Consider the following 20,033-nt stretch of genomic DNA (forward strand, 5'->3'; position numbering starts at 1 on the left):
ATGTTCCTCCTCCGACTCCGTTGAGCTCGGAGCCGGGCGCTGAACCGAGACTGTGGTAGCGCCGGAGCCGATACAAATGTCTTCGGCTCCATCGCCGGCTCCGATTTCTTCCTTAGAAGAATCTCGGCGCCGGACTTCCCTCGTCGGCTCCGGGGTGAGTGGCATCGGACCCTTGTCCGACCCCGCCTCCCTCTCGGGGCTTCGGCGCTGGTGAGTTCGGCTCCGACATCGGCCTCGGAGCCATCACTGTCGGTGCCGAGAGGTTTTAGCTCGGAGCGGGACCTCTGGCTCTGCCTGACAGGGGTGCATTCGAGGTCATGCGGAGTGTGTTGGAACCTGGTTCAACTCCACAGTCGGCTCCGTCCGCCCCTCCCTCTTCGGTGCCTCAGGTCAAGTTGACTCACTCCCTCATCCCAGACCGCAGAGAGCCAGCTCCTCAGGAATCCCCTGTGGGGATCTCATCCTCTTCCGAGGCCTCTCCTGAATTGGCAGAAGAGCCCCCTCGGAAGAGAAAGTGTAAGAGGAAACACATAGACTCACCTGAGTCTGTCACCTCTGACACGGATTTAGAGGATTCCGAGGGTTCCCCCCGTTCCCCTTCTGAAGATGTCTCATTTGCAGACATTCTAGAAATCCTTAAGCAGAGGGGAAATTGGCCAGCCCTCAACCCTTCGGAGGATGAATCTGTGTACCTTGAGGCGTTTGGCTCTCGCCCTTCCACCTCCTGGGTGTCTCCCCCCTTTGACCCCCTCATGCAGGTGGTAGCAAAAAAGGCATGGACGGCTCCTGACTCAGTGGACCCCACCCTCAGGAGACCCTCAAAATTTATCACGGCACCAGCGGATAAACAATTTTTGACCAAGGGAGTTTCTGTGGATGCTATGGTGGTTGCTGCTGCCACTAAGAAGGAACTAGCTGATCCTTCAGTGCCTGTCCATCCACCTAACAAGGAATCTAGGTCTATGGACAGGTACGGGAAGCGGATGTTCTCATCAGCGACCTTTGCAATGCGTTCGCTGAACTACCTATGCCATTTTACTCGTCTTCAAAGAGACTTGATCAAAGAAGCGAGTGACATGTTGAAGGATCCTACAGCTGCGGGTTTTCAGGACAAGATGAACACTCAGCTGGCTACCCTGAACTCCATAGCGAACTCCTCCATGCGCCTTCTTTCGTATGCGGCTGATGGAGAGAGCAGGGCCGCAGGGACAGGTGTAGCCTTACGCAGGCATGCCTGGATGCGGCTATGCAACTTTGCGGACCCCTTTAAAACGTCTTTCACTAATTCCCCGTTTGATGGATCATCTCTTTTTGGTCCTCAAGTGAAAGAAACCTTGACTAGGTGCGAGACGGATGGCAAGACTCTTTCTGCCGTCGGAGTCCGTTTTTCTACTCCTTCTAGGCCTTACCCCAAAGGCCAGAAAAGTGGGAAAATGTGGTTCCACAAGCAGTCTCAAGGGACTTCGCCTGACGCACAGAGTCGGTTCCCTGCCAGAGGCAGAGGGGGGAGCAACAATGGTAGACGTCGCCCTAGAGGCAGGGGGGGTCCGCAGAACCAGGGCAATCAAGAAGCCTTCTCTGATAAGCCTTTTCAGCATCCCTGAGGTGTTGCCCGACTGCCCACCTTCGGAGGCAGTCGGGGGAAGATTGTCACTGTACCCAGAAGCCTGGCTATCCCTGACTCAAGACAAATGGGTACAGTCCATCATTTCCGAAGGCTATTCCATTCCCTTCGTTCGCATTCCAAACCAATCAAAAAAATCCCTTCCAGATGTTCCACCCGCTCAAAGGGATCTTGCAGCTTTGGAAATTTCAAAGCTGCTTGCAAAAAGAGCAATTCAGCCAGTTCCAGCAGACCAGCAAGGATCCGGAATCTACTCCAGGTTCTTTTTAGTTCCAAAGAAAACAGGGGACTGGAGACCAATTTTGGATCTCAGTATCTTGAACAAGTCAGTCAAGAAAACAAGATTTCGGATGGTCACGCTGCAGTCTATCCTTCCCCTGTTGGGAAAGGGAAACTGGATGTGCTCTATAGACCTTCAGGATGCATACTATCACATAAAAATGAACAGACGCTCCAGAAGATTCCTCCGCTTCAGGCTAGGAACCAGTCATTTTCAATTCAGGGCCCTGCCCTTTGGTCTCACCACTGCCCCCCGGGTGTTTACCAAATGCATGGCAGTGGTAGCTTCTCACCTGAGACATCAAGGATTCCAGGTGTTTCCATATTTGGACGACTGGCTCCTCACAGCTCCCACCAAGCATCTTCTTCTAATGGCCAGGGACTACACCTTTCGCATTTGTCAAAATTTAGGCATTTCAATAAATTGCGAAAAGTCTGTTTTGTCGCCTTGTCGTTCTATTACCTTCATAGGCGCAAATCTAGACACAGTCAACATGTCTGCGAGACTAACAGATCAGAGAATAACAGACATACACAAACTGGTCTCGCTCCTCTTCAGCAGCAACAGAATCAAAGCCAGGTTAGTTCTGAAAGTGTTGGGGATTATGGCGGCTGCCATACCTCTGCTTCCATTAGCCAGATTCCACATGAGAATCCTTCAATGGATGCTCTTCACGCAATGGTCATACCAGCAACTTCCGATGTCCCACACCATTATCATTACGCAGACATGCAGGAATCATCTTCTGTGGTGGATGTCTTCCTCAGCTCTTATGGGGAAGACCCTTTGTCCCTCCCCCTCCGGTTGCTACTCTCACAACGGACGCCACCCTGAGCGGGTGGGGGGGGGGCATTATCAGGGCAGAACTGTCCAGGGCACATGGCAACCAGACGAATGCCACTTGCACATAAATGTTCTAGAGATGAGAGCAGTGCTTTTAGCGTTGCAAGCCCTTCAAGACTCTCTTCCCTTGGGAACGATAGCAATCCAGACGGACAATATGTCTGTAGTGTGGTATATCAACAAACAAGGCGGAACCAGGTCCTACCCCCTGTGTCGAGAAGCACTCAGACTGTGGCAATGGGCGATTTCTTCTCAGCGGTTTCTGATAGCAACGCACATCCCCGGGAAGTCCAATCAAATCGCGGACAAATTGAGCAGAGCTATCCTCATGCCTCACGAGTGGTCTCTGAAAGACTCTGTTGTGAGAGAAATTTTTCTCAAGTGGGGCCAGCCTTGCTGCGACCTTTTTGCTACTCCCCAAAACATTAAGTGCAAAGATTATTTCACCCTCTTTCCTCTACCAGGCCATCCCAGCAGAGACGCTCTAGTCCAAGTTTGGCCCCGGGGACTTCTGTATGCATTCCCTCCCTTCCCACTAATCTCTCAAGTGATACAGAAAGCTATCGCTCAGAAGGCCTCATTGATCCTCATTGCCCCTTACTGGCCTCGACAGGTTTGGTTCCCCTTTCTACATCAATTTCTGTTGGAGCAACCCTGGCATCTGGACCTAGTTCCAGATCTTTTGATCCATCAGTCGGGTCAGTTACATCGCTCCCTCCCCTCTCTGAACCTCACTGCTTGGTTCCTCCAATTCCAACCTTATCCAGGCTTCCTCAAATATCTCACTCTGTCCGAGATATTTTGATAGCTTCCCATAAATCTTCCACTCGGAAGATTTATTTGAGTAAGTGGAAACGTTTCGCCTATTGGGCTCAAGGAAAGGACATAGATCCTTTCACTGCTTCCATCCAAATGGTCCTTGATTTTCTAGCTGAACTCTTCCATGCAGGTTCATCTCCTTCTACTCTTAAAGTTCAATTGGCAGCTATTTCTAACTTTCATGTGGGCATTTCAGAGTCTGCTATCATGTCCCACAAGCTTTGTAAAGCCTTTTTGAAGGGAGTTTTTCTACTCAGACCTCCTGTAAGAAATCCTCCTCCTCCTTGGGACCTAAATTTAGTTCTTAGTTCTTTGATTCTTTCCCCTTTCGAACCAGCAGCCTCCTGTTCTTTAAAATTGTTATCATGGAAGACACTCTTTCTGGTAGCTATTACTTCAGCTAGAAGAGTTTCAGAACTTCATGCACTCAGCTGTCGACCTCCTTATCTGTTGTTCCATAAGGACAGGGTATCTTCTGAACCAACCCGTCTTTTTTACCTAAGATAGCCTCGGCGTCTAACCTAAATCAAAGCATTGACCTCCCTGTGTTTTTTCCAGAATATTCTAATAGGTTTGAACAAAAATTGCATTGGCTAGATGTTCATCGTCAGTTAAGGTACTATTTGGATAGAACCAAACAATTCAGAAAATCTGACCAACTGTTTGTCTCTTATGCAGAAGGCAGAAAGGGACTTTCAGTTTCAAAGGTATCATTATCTAGATGGCTAACATCTCTGATTTCCCTTGTTTATGAAATTAGACACCAAAAGCTGCCTAACAAACCTAAAGCCCATTCTACCAGAGCTTTGGCTACTTCTATAGCCTTCCAAGACAGACTGCCTATTGACACCATTTGTGCAGCGGCTACTTGGGCTACTCCTCACACTTTCATTTCTCATTATAAGTTGGATTTAGCTTCTAGGCATAGAGCTAACTTTGGTTCCACTGTTCTCAAGAGTCTGTTCCATTAGGCCACCCAGGACAAGGTGCTAGGGACGCGGTCCCATCCAGCAAGAATGAAGGCGAGATAGACAACTTAACATATAGAAGTTATGTTCTTACCATAACGTTCCATGTTAGTTGTCTTCTCGCCTTCTTCTTATGCCCCACCTCCTTCCCCCTGGCCTGGACAGACCTAGAGGAGTTTTGATTGTGACCTCTCTTTCTACCACCTCTTTACTTTAGGTATATGCTCTGCTGTGCATATTTTCCTGGATCAGGATGTAGGTCACCCTTCTCTTCTCCCTTGTTTATAGAGGTGGACTTTGTTTCTAGTTATTCTGCTACTATTATAAGCTGGGCCTAGCTTACAAACGAGATCTGAGGTAACTCACGCCTAGCATTGTGGGATATAAGGGGAGCCTCGAGCCGGTGGAACCAACTCTCGAGCTTTTAGAGTGGCCGAGTCGGAGCCGAGGTCTGCTCCGAACCCATCCAGCAAGAAGAAGGCGAGAAGAAGACAACTAACATGGAACGTTATGGTAAGAACATAACTTCTATTTTTCATGCCTCATTTGAACCTTCATTGATGTCTCACAAACTTTGTAAGGCTTTCCTTAAAGGGGCGTGGCTCCTTAGGCCTCCATTATCTCATCCTGTCCCCCCTTGGGACTTGAATATGGTTCTTGCTGCCCTAACTGCCCATCCTTTCAAACCAGCTGCTACCTGTGATTTAAAATTTCTGTCTTGGAAAACGGCCTTTTTAGTGGCCATAACTTCTGCCAGGCAAGTTTCAGAACTTCAAGCTCTTTGTTCTGATCCTCCCTATTTGATTTTTCACAAGCATAGAGTTTCATTGAAATTAAACCCTTCCTTTATACCAAAGGTGGCCTCCTCTTTCTGTATTCAACAAACTATAGAACTCCCTGTGTTTTTCCCAGAATTCTCTAATAATGCAGAATATACCTTGCATCAATTGGACGTACATAGACAACTGCGTTTTTACTTGAATAGAACCGCTCACACGCGGAAATCAAATCAATTGTTTGTTTCCTTTGCAATGAACAAATTGGGTCAACCAGTAACAAAAACCTCCATAGCTAAATGGATTAAAGATTGTATCATTTTTATTTATTCACAAGCTAACAAAGAGCTTCCCTTTCCAGTCAAGGCTCATTCTACCAGGGCAATGGCTACTTCTGTAGCTTTTCACTCCAAATTATCAATAGATGATATTTGTGCTGCGGCAACCTGGAATTCTCCGCACACTTTCATTTCTCATTACAAATTGGATGTGGATTCTCGAGGCAGGGCTTCCTTTGGTTCCACAGTTCTCAGGAGTGTTTTCCAATGAGCCACTCGGGATTTAGGTGCTAGGGACGCTGTCCCATCTGTTATGAATGTAGGCGAGATAGGATCCCATTACATCTTTTAGTTATGTACTTACCATAACTTCGGATGTATGGGATCCATCTCGCCTACATTCATAAGTACCCACCCTCCTTCCCCCTTCCATTTGGATTTAGAGGAGCTGTTGTCCCATTTTGGTGATCTTTCTTGAAGAACTTTAGTTGGTTATAGTGACTACTAGTTTTTCTGTGTTTGCATGGATGTATGAAAGCGAACAAACAAGATCTGGGGAAGCAGGTGTAGTGCATCCTGGGATAGGGAGTAGCCCAGCCAATGAGAGACTTCATGCTAGTGTATTAGTTGCCGAGTCGGAGCCGATGGATCGGCTCCAAACCCATCTGTTATGAATGTAGGCGAGATGGATCCCATACATCCGAAGTTATGGTAAGTACATAACTAAAAGTTAGCAAATATGGGGGCACATGCTGCCCCCATAGCCACACCATTCATCTGTTTGAAGTATTCACCCTCAAAAAATATAAAATTATTATGTAAGACTGTGTCCATAAATCCAGTAATAAGTCAGAGCCCATTGGTATCAAAAGGTTTAGAAGCATGTACTGTTTCCCAAACTACTCTAGTCCCTCATCATGGGGAATAAGCATGAAAAGATTTTTAACATCCAGTGTAACAAGTACATGTTCCTTACCAACTGTCAACTGTTGTAGTTTATCCACAAAGTCCCATAAATCTTTTAGGACATGACCATGATCTCTAAACAAATATTTCAAATGAAAATTTATATATTTTGCCATGGGCTCAGTTATGGACCCTGCAGCTGAAACAGTGGGCCTAAGCATTGGATTCTGCACATCAGAATAAATTTCAGGGATCCGAAAAATCTTCGGTGCAATGACGAAAGGCACTTTCAAGTAATTATATAACTTGAAAGAAATATCTTTGAATATCAGCAATTCATCCAATCATAGTTCTGTGGAAACATAGGAAGTGTTGATTTCGCTAAGGGACACAGAGTCAAGCAGAGGCCTTTCCTGTCTGGAGAGATTGTAAAATCTGTTTTTTTCTATTGTTTTCCGAAAGTGACCTGATCATCTTTTCACACACTTTCTCATATGTTTGAATAACTGGATGTAAATGTGGATGAAATGTCCCTGCTTCTTATATCAGTAAGATGAATAATTCTCTGAATAAATGGGTATATGAATACCTCTATAGTATTAATAAAAATGACAGTAAAAGTGCCCTGGCAAGGCACGTTATAGAATGTGAAAAATTTGTAAAATTCAGATTCTCTGTGCTTGAAAAGATCAAAGTGGATCAGTACAGAGATGATTGGAAGAATTCATTGTTGCAAAAGGAGCTGAAATGACAATTACGGTTAAATGCTTCCTCCTACCACATATTACTGAAGCTCTATCACTAACAAGTGAATTAAGATACAGAGCTTCACGACTCTGAGTCAGTTCAGTCTTGTGTTGCAATCCATTTAAAATTTTTGGTGGACTCTTACAAAGTTACATAATTTCCTTTTCTTGTTTGTAGATAATAAGAAAGCTTTTGCATGTGTTTTTATTGTTTTTGTATTTTGAAGATATCCATCATTAGAATGGATGAAAGAGCTTAATTTTATTTAGTTTTATCAATAAAAATTCATTATTTTATATATATTTGTTTTGGTTCCTTAGTCCTTGACAGTATTTGGATTGGTTTGAGGTTTGGTCTTATTCTTAGATTATTCTTGCCAGTCATTAAAAGTTGACCAGCAAGAGACTGGTACATTGTTACCCTTCTGTTTCATTTAATTTTTAAATTTTCTAAAATTTTCTTATTAAAAAAAACTTTCTGGAAACTGTAAAGTGCTATCATTTCTTGTCAGCTCACACCATTTTACCACATAATTACAACTATCTCTACCATACTTTCTAAACATATACCTGCCTGGAGTCCTATACTCTGGTTCTTTAGGACCAGTTGAACTGGCACCCATTATAAAACCAACTCTCCTACCAAAGAGATAGATCTGTCACTATAATTTGGGTCTTTCACATTCCCAGTGAAGAAATTGTCTATTCCTTTTTTCTTTATATTTTTGATTAGAACCCACCCTCACTCTTGAGAAGGATTTTCAAGTCCTTTTTCCAGGGCATCAGTCTGTCCTTGTATATATTGATTAAAACCCAACTAGCATACAATTACACCTAAAGCATGTTAGTATAAGTCATCACACAGACATCCAGTTTCCTTGATTCATACAATTTACCTACTCGCATGCAATTAAAACTAGTGAAGAAAGTTTTAGTAAAGCTAACCTGCAGAGATTTTAAACTTTGCTGAGATTTAAAATTGTGTACCATCACTACAAAACCTTGCCTGACAGAAAGCCTGTCTCTGTTTAGGGCCCAGTGGTAATTTCTAATTCAGGAGCACACAAATAGCTCAGAACTCTGAGTAGCATGGCATAAAACTGTTAAGGTACCAAGTAATTTTCACACAAGACAGTTCAGCAGAGAATAACAATCTACTTTATTGCACAGAGAAACATGTACATGGGAGACTTGGAAATCAGGATCCTGTCTCTCAGAACTACAAGAATGAACATATTTTATACCTTTTTTTTCAGTAAAGCAACATTATTGTAACAAATATAAAACTACCAACGACCAGTTAGAAATGAACATTACAGCATCAGTTTTACTAAGATCTGACTGCTTGTTTATGACATTCCATATTAGGCACAAGTTCTGAATTCCATAATAGAACTTTCTACTCGGAACAAATCTTATATTTTCCTAACCCTATCAGCACTTGCTAATATTAGACAAACACGGGTGCTGCTTGCAGAACCAAATATAAGTAACCACACAACTGCACTAGAAGCAGATCAATTACAAGGCTTCACAGCAACAAACCAGTTAGCCCTCTTCCCATGAAAAATCTACTAGGAAGTATTCAGAAAACAACATAGTTTTATTTGTTAAAAATGATCCAGAACTTATCTAGTAATAGCAAATAAGTAAAGTGCTTTCATCCAAATTACAAATAGGACTTCTTCAGAATAGATTGTGCATACTAATTAGTTATCTTTATAACTTACCCTTACTAATCATGCCTACCTTAAAGACATACTATCCCAAAAATCATAGTACTTAAAAATAAGTCCTGAGACTGGTAAATTGCACAATTAATAGATCCATTAAAAATATACATTGCCTTTAGTTTACATAAGAAAACCATTTATTTATTTATTATTTATTACAATTTGTTTACCGGGAAATTCCGACTAGACACAGGTCATTTTTCAGTGGAGGCCCAGGGAGAAAAGCTCCAACAAGAACAAATAAGAAATGTACAACAGAGGAAATTTTTACAATAAAAATGTTACAACAGTAGATTATCTTTCAGTAAACAACATGTTGTTTAGAGTACACAGTACATTAGTTAAGAACAGAAAAGGTAGACAATTTAATAATAGTTAAGGGTTAAGCTGATAACAGGATAAGAAGAAAGGTAGTGCTGTACTAAGTGGCTGGGAGTTATGTTAGTCAGGGTTTGAGCAAGGGCAGAGCGGCATGGGGCGCAGGAGTGTGTGCCGCCCCCTTTTTAAAGCTGCCGATCCTGGATAAGGAAATGCACTGCACCATTCTTTTTTTTTTTTTTTAATTCGGAAAAATGTACTGCTCAAATGGTATATTTACTGTTCAGTGCCCAAAACCTCATTTAGGAATTATCTACACTGAACATATATAAGTTAAAGGAATTGAAAGTTCTTCAAGCTGCATTGGTTAATAAAACTCACCGAGAAGCCAGAGATATAATTTTATGCACTTTTCTCTAGCTGCTTTGAAACTGCCCATTTCACTCTAAAAGTGTTGAAATCTACCAATGAACTGGTCTCCACCAGTCACAAGGGAAAGGTTAGATACTACAATATGTAGCTGATACCAAAAAGTCTGTATACGGTTTAATTATACGAGGATTTGTTAATGTATAAAACAAAAAAAATGCTCCAGAATAGCAATTGCTTTATAAAAGTAAAATTTTATTGAGCGCATTCATCCACTCATATCACGGGACTTTATCAGAAATATCACAGGACTTTATCAGAATTAGGGGATGAAAGAGCTCAATAAAATTTTACTTTTATACAGCAATTGCTATTCCAGAACCTTTTTTTTTGTTTGTTTTATACTAGTTCATTTGTGTGGCTTTCTTCAGAATTTATTAAAGTATGACAACAGGAAAATGCCACTCCTAAAGCTCAGCATCCTTCTGATAGCTCCTTCACGAAGTTTTCCCAACTAGAGAAAAATGCATGAAACTACAACTCTGGCTTCTCTGTGATTAATTGCTTATAAACCGAGGGGTGCCGTAACTGAAAGATTGTGAAGTCCATCTAGAGGTGGGACCGTGGTTCAACCACCCACTGCAAATAAAGTAGGCTGTAGTAGGACCTTGTAAATTATGGAACCCACCCCTCCCACTCCAATGAAATCCTCATCTCCTGAAATAGGGCTTCATGTTTCAGCTCCTAGCATAGGGACTACGATTAGCAGTACAAAATAGGAGCATTTTTATAAATGAAATCCGGAATTTGGATTGTACTGTCACAACTTTGAAATAGAGCTTGTTTGTAGAGTTTGAAAAAAAAGGCTGGAGGTGCCCGGAAATTAATCCACGGCTAGCCTGTACCTGTGATACTATGTCCTCAGATCGATTTTGAAATATCTGCAAAACTTACTGAACTGAGCACGGATTTCTAGGAAGATTTTTATGCACTTTCTGTTGTCAGGATTTCACACCCACAGGTCTTGTGGAAGTCATAGATTTTAGTTTTGATTGGGATTATTACTCACATCCGGCAAATTCTGCATCCCAAAGAAAAGTAAGATGAGACAGGAATTTTCTTTTTAAGATCAACTTCCAAACAGTACATGCTTTTTTCGTTTATACTCGTATTTTCAGTAAAACCTGCTTCAGAGATGCGATTGGAGGTTGCAGTCAGGTGATCTATATGATGATCACCAATTGCTCCTCCAACTGCATCTCCCTTGTAGTTAAATAGACGTTATGGTGACAACTAGATAATTTCTTGAAGTCTTGTGAGAAAAAAATATATATATTTCTCGGACAGCCTGGACTCCTGGAATGCCAAACGTTTTTTTCCTGAGTCAAGGTTAGCATTCTGAGAACTGCTTTCATTCATGTTTGAGCGACACTGTGTTGAGCAGTAAGATATATATATATATTTTTTTGAGGTGCAAAGTGGTACAGTTGAGACCCTCAACTGTACTGCTTTGGAGCCTTCAAGCCCTAAAACTGAGGTGTTACATGCTTCCTTAATAAGCTTACAATATTCAGACCCATACAGTTACCTTCCTTTTACTGGACAAACAAAAATTTTATCAAAGAAACTCACTGTTGCTCAACAAAAAAATGTTTTTTTTAATATTCGGTGTTACTAGGACAAAAAAGGCACCCATTTATATTTTGTTTAGATATATAATAGCAGTGATTCTAATTTTGGTGTTTAAGGTTGATTAAATTTTGATTTGACAAAAGATGATCATCAGTTAAAATGGCATGATTCTGAAAGAGCATCAATTCTCTGGGTAAGATATGATTACTCAGTGCAAAAACATTGATCAGTCACATGCTCCCTCCTCAACTACCAGTATTAAATCTTATTTGGTTTATTATTGTCAGATATTTTCTGATTGACACAAACAGGTGTAGACTGTATACAAGAAGATTAGGCATTTTAAATGTTTTCATTTAATTTAACTACATCATTCTACTTTCAGAGCTCTGAGTATATATAAAACACACCACAGCCTGAAATGTTTTTTAAGGCACTGCATAATGGCAAGTTACCCAACTTCACATCAGTTTTATAGGAGCTGAGTCTTCAGATCTGATCAAGAGACGCATTACATGCAACTGCAGTAAATGTTCAGCATAACCTAAACTAAAGACAGAAATATCAAACTAGTATTTATCGATAACTTTTTAAGAACTTTCACCCACCAATTGCTGACAAGGATAGAACAGATTTTCAGTGCCAGCCTTTCCAAATACACACACACACACACACACACACACACACACACACACACACACACACACACACACACACACACACACACACATGTTTCAAATTAATCCAGGACAGTAACACTCAATTTCAGAATCAAAGGCAGTCAATCATATTTTGTTCTGCAACACAGCAAGAGCTGACTCAACTTTAGGAACTTGGGTTACAAACCATCCATATGATAGGTAATGAGTAACATGCCTTGTGGTGTTATTTAGTTATCCCATCATTTCAGCACTGACATACTTATTTTAGCCTTCTTATTTCAGAGAGGTCATTTCTCCAATATAGAAGGGGTAGGGGTACAAAAATAAAGAGAACTGTGCCATGACCTTTCAAGTGACAACTTACGAATCCGCGGCACCAACTACGTCCATTTAGCTCTCTGTACATAGTTTTTCTCAACTGTCAGTCATTTCCATAATTTAACACAATTCCTGCCTCTACAGTACAAAACCAAAGGCAAGAAAGAAACTCCTAAACTACTGAGACAGCAATACAACTTACAGCTCTCATACATAGAGGCAATAAATAAGTGGCAATTTGCAAAAAAGAAATAAATGATGGTGTCTGCAGCCCATATTAAAAGAAGAATTTCCCACACACACTGAAAGAAGTGCAGAGTCCCTCTCATGTTGTTTTTTTTTCCAGTCAGGACTCACATTATTATCTGCCCCATGCAATAGTAGTATAAACACTGCTTTGAAAATTAATATTTTCTTACTAGTTTAAAGAACAATATAATACATACCTCAACTTCTTACTAGTTTAAAGAATAATCTAATACATACATACCTCAACTTCTTAGTGCAAGAAATCCGAACAAAGCATAAAATAATGGGGAAAAAGGCCTAGAAATAGGGACAGATCTTAAATACTACTCTTATATACTTAGAAAGTTGATAGAATAACTGTTAGCATACATTCCGAAGGATATGATGTCTGAAACAGGAATATATGTAATTCAGTGACTTCAGAGCTGCTCTGTCATGAGGCTGATCTGTGTTTCAGCTTCACCTGTAATGCAGCCAGCTAAATGCATGCCTGCATTTACCACATTCAGCAGGAGGAATGTAGATACAGGGAACTGTTAACATCAAAGTTATAATGTTATCATTAAAACATTGTTTAAAATGTCATCATGATTTATGTAAACAAAAAAATGATGTTGTCATTGACTTTCAATAAATTTGAATATATTGCTTTAAAAAAAAACAATTGGGAGAGAAAGGCCCAAAGTCAGAGTCAATTTATACATATTACTCAAATTCACTTTAAGTGTTAATAGAACCACAGGTTTGCATCAATATACATTATATAGGAACCATAAAAAGTAGAAAACTGTAATGCCTTAAATTATTCACTGTAATCCTGACTGACTTATCAGTGAATCAAAACTTTTATTATGGACAGGGCAAACTAAGAGACAAATTAAGGGACAGCTGAGGGGTACGCCAGGGAATTCTAACATTTTTTCTCACAAAATGAAACACGCCATCTCCCAATGAGGTTTGGGGATGTCTCACATTCTGCTTTATTGTGCATTTCTGATGTCAGAGGCAGACCCCCAACTCTGGTCATACATTTTTCCACAAACGGGTGAAGTTTTGCTGTGTGGAAAAGCCCATTCATTTCAACTGTCTTTGCCTTTGAGTCAGTGCTGCACATTGGAGAGCCTAGCCAAAATACAAAGCCAGGTGGAGCACCCAATTCCCCATTTGGAATCGGACACAGAACTCTGTCAATCCTATTACCGGCCTCAAACAGATGCCCTACACAGACCATCTCAAAAAACTCCAGCTTTACTCCGGCGCATATCGCCTACTCAGAGGCGATCTCTGCCTAACATGCAAAGCTATGTCAAACCCAGAGCTGTTGAACATGCTCCATTTAAAGAAATCCCAGTCCCTCCGAGCTACACACTGTAGGGACCTAAACCTTGTCACCACAATAAACAGAACATGCTGGAGGGATAGATTTCTGTCCCAGAGACTTCCCATACTCTGGAACAAACTACCTATCTATATCAAACAAAGCTCCTCATTAGCACTCTTCAAGAATAATCTTGACGATTGGATGGGAAATAGGAAATTCACCCCGGGGATCACTTCTGTGGTTATGTCGACAGGGGCACAGGAAAATAATTTTCTTGCGTGGCAAAAGCCAGGGTACCTTTTTGGCTAGGCTTATATAGGCCCTAGGGCCAATAGCCTAGTACCTGCCTATGAACCTATGAATCTATTAGCTTACACTGAATGGTGAATAGAGAAACCCTTTCTTTTGTTACTGGGTGTGAAGTAACATTGAGTGTGTCATGTCATGCCAAGCTCTTTTGGAATCCAACTCTCCAACACAACATTTGAGTTAGTTGTAGCACAGGTGTTGGGTAGAAATACCTGACTGGCAGTTTGAGTTACAGTGGAATGCCAGGTTTCCCAAACTGCTGGTTTGAATTCAATCTTTATCTCACCTTACCTGTACTGACACAGAAACTAAGAGCTACATTTTACATTGATACCCCTGCTTAGCCCTGCACTGTACTTGTTGTCACTGTGATGCACTGTCTTTTTTTAGATGCTAATTTCTGAATTCATTCATAATATTAATGTATTAAAGAATCATGCTTTTCCCTTTCTAAGGTAATTGCGTACCCACATTTTTAAAACTGTTCTGTATCACTGTCAGTTAAAAAAGCTAATGTAATTTACATTACTACTGTTTGTTTTCAGGAATGGGTTATTGCTGTTTAGGCAGGGGTTTAATGGAGCTCCTCCCCCTCCTGAATAGCATTGTATCACTCTTCCTGTTATTATCAGTTTACTGACTTATGTCGTTTTGAGAGACCATTGCTGTGGGTAAAGTATAAAGGGTGGAAATGGATATGTTGCTTATTTTGTGACGCCATTTCTATTGGTCTTTGTGAGCGGTGGGTAACACCTGTTTACAATGTTCTAATATCATCTGTTACAACCCAATAAACCTCTCAATTGCAATCCAGTAAACCTCTCAGTGTTAGCGATCATCTGTTGTTTAGATTATTGTCACATATGAAATTTGGTATCACTACAAGCTGTCTGCTGAGGACGTATATTTTCGGTGGGAGACTGGCATCTCTTCAATGTACAAAACTGCTGTTTTTTTATCTTCCTTCATCTAATATTGGTCAGCAGGGCATGCGTGTGCAATATATCATTCCAGAATGTCCCAGCTGTTCATATATCTGACAAATCTAAACAGAATCAGGGACAAATCCATAAATAATCAGTGACAGTTAAGGACATTTTCAAAATATTAGAACTACTAACTTGGATAGTCACATAAAAAGATAATGTGATTTAATATACAATTTTCTAATTAAAAGAATTCTGTAACTGTAATTTTTGTCATTATTTATAAGTGCAATTCACCACCTTTACTTCAAAAGTCATCAGTTTTAGGAGAGATTAAGAGAGACAGAAGAAAATTTGAGCTAAAATCAGGGACAGTTGAGATGTATGTTTCTGTTTGATTGGGGACTGGGAATGTAGCACACAATCCTACATAGATTTTTTTGGGTGGATGGTAGTATGCAGCAATCACAGCAAAATTAAATTATATATAGGTACTTTGCTATCAGTAATGGTTGTAGACTATATTGCCAGTGGTAGATTTTGCCAAAATGTACTCATGCTCTGCTCTTTGGCACTGGTGCTGGGGAATTGCTTGCCCTGAATTCTGATTAATTTTTCACTTAGAACCTTAGATGTAGCATGTTTTATTATACAGTTTAATATTTCGGTTTATTTTATGCTGCATATTTCATAACACTGCACTACACAATATCAGTCAGATTCTTTCCAAGTTTATAACAGTGCATATGACGGCTGTGCCATGGAAGGAGACTGTGACTTGGCATGGGCAATCAGTCAACTCTTCCAGGCATAAGTTGAAAATACTTGTACTATCTGTATATGTGTTGTGTGGTGCACAGGAATTACCTGTTTCTGCTACCATATCCACAGCAAAATCATATGCAATTGAATGTGTATTGCTGTCTTTCCACATATGATGTCAGAGCTTCTTAAGGCTGCTGCTATTGTTAGGTATTCTGAGGGTAGGTTGTCGGCAGTGAGTTTAGTGGGCTTTAGTTTTGTCAGAAGTTTTTTATATAGGAGGTGGGTACTGCAGAAAAGGTGAAGAAGGTAGGTAGGGGGCTGGGGTTATGTGAGTGGCTGGTGGATGAGAAGAGTTGTTGTTTGGCTAGAGATATAATGGTTTCAGTGAAGTGTATGTTGAAAGAGTCATCTATACTGCTGGAGGAGGAGAGGATGGTAGGTGGGGGGGTGGCTAGCTTACCTGGGTGGAGTACGGAGTTTATTGTGGACCAGAAATGTTTAGGATTGTGGTGGGAGGAGTTTAGGGTGGACTGATAGTAAAGTGCTTTATCCGTTTTTGTTTGCTTTTTTACCTTGTTGCGCAATTCAAGGAAAGTTTGTCTAGCAGGGGGTGTTTTGGTTTGGTGGCATTGTTCCCATGCTTTGTCCCAGATTTTTATAAGTTAACAGGTTTTTTTCTAGCCAGGGGGAGCTTTTGGTCTTGACTCTGGTATATCTTAGGGGAGCGTGAGTGTTTAGGATGTTAAGGAAGCTGGAATTGAAGAAGTGGATGGCTTCATCTAGGTTGAGGTATTTTAGTGGTGCCCAGTTACAGTTTTTGAGGGATGAGTTGATGGAGTGGGGATTGAAGTTTATTGTATTGTGGATTTGTCTATGGATGATATGATTGGCATTTTTTACATGGTGTTTTAAGAGGAAAATGGGGGTGTGGTCAGTGAGGCTGTCAGGCAGCCTGTTCTGTAGGAGTGGGGATCTTTGTTGACCAGTATCCAATCAAGGATAGTGTGGCTGCTGGGGATTTTGTTTATATTGGTAGGTGACTGGATTAGTTGGGAAAAACGTGTAGATTTAGGTGAATGGATGGGTGGACATTATTACAAGATAGCCAGTTTGTGTTAAAGTCACCTAGGATGATGGTTTCTTGGGGAAGAGAAAGTTTGGCTCACTTTAGGAGGTTTTCTAGAATAGGGCTATTCTGGCCTTGGGGGAGGTAGTAGCCAGTAATGTTTATGGTTTTGTTTGGGTTTAGTTTGAGGTTGGTGTATACAATTTCTTCTTTTGCAATCGGGGGGCTGAATTGCTAATAGTTTGAATGTTAAGGTGGTGTTTAAACATGAGTGCTACGCCGCCACCTTTCTTTGATAGTCTGTCTGAGTGGAGGATGTTAAGCACTGAAGAAGGGTACAGTAATCAAGAATCAATTAAATCATCTCTGCCTAGTAATGCTTACAGTACTGAAAAATGTAGTGTGTCATCACATAACAATGCATATAGAAAGCATATACAAATGTGTGCATGCAATAAAACAAAAAAAATATATATATATATATATATATATATATATATATATATATATATATATATATATATATATATATACACACACTAACTAATAAAATGTGCATAGAAAATATATATAACAAGATACAACCATTGACATATAAAATATGGGCATTCACATAAATGTTCTACATCTAAAAACATGTTTATTCTAGCCATTTAACATCCATAATGTCAGTAAAATTTCATTACCATAAAAATCTGCTATTCTATATAAAAACTACTATTCCATAAAAACTTCATACTCGTGTATATATAAAAACATGTATTCATACAATGGGATGATTTTGATTGGTGCAAGCTGGTTAAATCTGCCTTTATATTGATGTACTACAGAAGGAGTACTTTTTAAGTCTGAAGAAGTGTTCAGAGGAACGTGAAAGCACTTACTGGCCATTGTTCTGTGCTCTTTGTGTGAATAAAAAGGTTTTCATCAGGTCGGCTCTGTTTGTCGTGGTGTGCCTCTGGAGTTTTTTTCATTGGATTTGCTCTTTTGCTTATCAGGGGCACTTTATCCAGAGCTGTGTTCTGTTTGCCTTGACTAAAGAAGGGTACGGGATACCTGAAAACGTTGTTACTTTATTTACTGTTCTTATTAAATACTTTGCTGCTCTACGTTGGTGCCAGTCGTTCTGTTGAAGTTTGCTGATTTTCTTTACTACTGCACCTTCATTCTGGGAAGTTTTTTGTTGTGGCTTGGAGGATGTTATAACCAGTGGGAAGAATTTCCTAACTTTAGATGTGGGGTTTGTCCCAGGTTTCTGTTACGAGGAGGATGTCAGGGGAGTATGGTTTTATGGTGGCATGCAGATCTTTGGTTGTATTACATATGCTTCTTATGCTTAGGCACAGGATGAAGAGATCAGATTTTTTTTCTGGGCTGTGATGAATATTTTGAAGGAGGTTAGTGGTGGGGTTAGGGGAGGTGAGGCCAGGGTTAGGTTAGTTTGGAGAGGGGAAGACAGTATAAGTTTAGTATAAATAGTTAATAGTTTGCCATATTTTAGGGATTTTTTTTATTTTTAGCCTTCTAACCAAGTCTTATTTAACTTCATTGCCTAGTCACCCTACAGTAAATAAATAGTAAGGTAGATATCAGTTAGATTACTGTAGAACGAATATAAATGTGAATAAACATAAACTAATGTTCCAGACTCAAAATATGAAAAAAGTCTTTAAAATCTTCTTAACCATTCAAACTTTCTCTTAAACTTTAAGAAGTAACTAACTACATGTAAAACAAAACATATTAAGAACCATGTAAAAAAACTCATCTACTCCACTGTATATATCATACCATTCAAATCACATTTTGAAATTGATGATATTTTAAAAAATGGATTTACAATTTTATGTATGACACAATATGATATAACAATAAAAAAGTGATCAAATATAAAATACTACACTAATAAAATATTAAATTACTACATACAGTATTACAGTGGTTATCATCCTGCTGGGACCAAAACATACCCCTTCATTTGAAATCCTTTTGTTTTTTTTTTAATCTTCTAATTTTTACAGTTTAGCTGCCCTCATTTTTAAAATTGGAGTTATAGATAATATTTTCATTTATTCTCACAGGAACAGTGACATTCAGTTTCAGTTGCCAGTATATCTCCCTGTATCCCCACTTATTTTCCCATACCCCACCCCACCCATAATCAGGTAACTATCTCCAAAATGGAAGATTTAAACTTATTAATCTTAGGGCGTGTTTATATAAGGTACTGTTTTAATTTTTCTTCTTAATATCATAAACATGTTTGTAGATTCTTTTTCTCAAAGATATCTCTGTATTGGCCACATAAAAGGCAGGGCACAATGAACATAGGGCAATATATACCAGCCCCTTGCTATAGCAATTTCCCATCTTGGGCACTAATTCTCCATTTTTTAGTCCATTAATACAAATTTTATCACCAATCCAAATGTAAATGCATTAATTACAGGCTCCACACTTTCTTGTCCCCATATTAATTGATTCTACATTCGTATTCCTCTGTTCACCTTCCGCCAATGTTTTTTTCATATTAGGGGCTGTTTTGTATACAAAACAAGACATGATATCCGCCACTTCGCCCACTACCTCATTGGCCTTAACAATCATCCAGTTTTTGGGTGATTTACCATTCGGTATTATGCATAAAGGTTTAAATCCATTTTTTAACATATCAATTTCAAAATATGTTTGAATATATATATATATATATATATATATATATATATATATATATATATATATGTCCCATTCATTTAGCCGAATTTCATTTGGTCGAAAAGGATTTCAGGCATCACACATTTGGTCGAATTTCATTTAGTCGAAAATTAAATATAGCCCCTGCCCCACTGCAGTGTGACCCTGGAGTGAGAATATTAAGGAAGGGGGGTGTGGGGGCATAGCCCCCCACATTTTGCAAACAGTTTTTACTGAACATATGTATATTAATATATTTTTAATGGATACACCTTCATATAACAGTGAATACACTACAATTATGTGGGGGGCTACACCCCCCCCACCGCTCCTTATTTAATATTCTCACTCCAGGGTCGCACTGCAGTGGGGCAGGGGCTATATTTTATTTTCGACCAAATGAAATTCGACCAAATGAGCTTTCAGTGAAA

At 39.9% G+C, this 20,033-nt stretch overlaps 1 protein-coding gene across 3 annotated transcripts in view; it reads left to right on the forward strand.

Annotated features, from left to right (window-relative positions):
• Nucleotides 1–20,033, forward strand: part of MINDY4B (MINDY family member 4B) — a 1,400,689-nt gene that overhangs the window by 382,912 nt on the left and 997,744 nt on the right. The window lies entirely within an intron of this gene.

Source organism: Protopterus annectens, chromosome 4.part1 (genome assembly GCF_019279795.1).
Source record: "Protopterus annectens isolate FY-2018-M chromosome 4.part1, PAN1.0, whole genome shotgun sequence".
Lineage (NCBI taxonomy): Eukaryota > Metazoa > Chordata > Ceratodontiformes > Protopteridae > Protopterus > Protopterus annectens.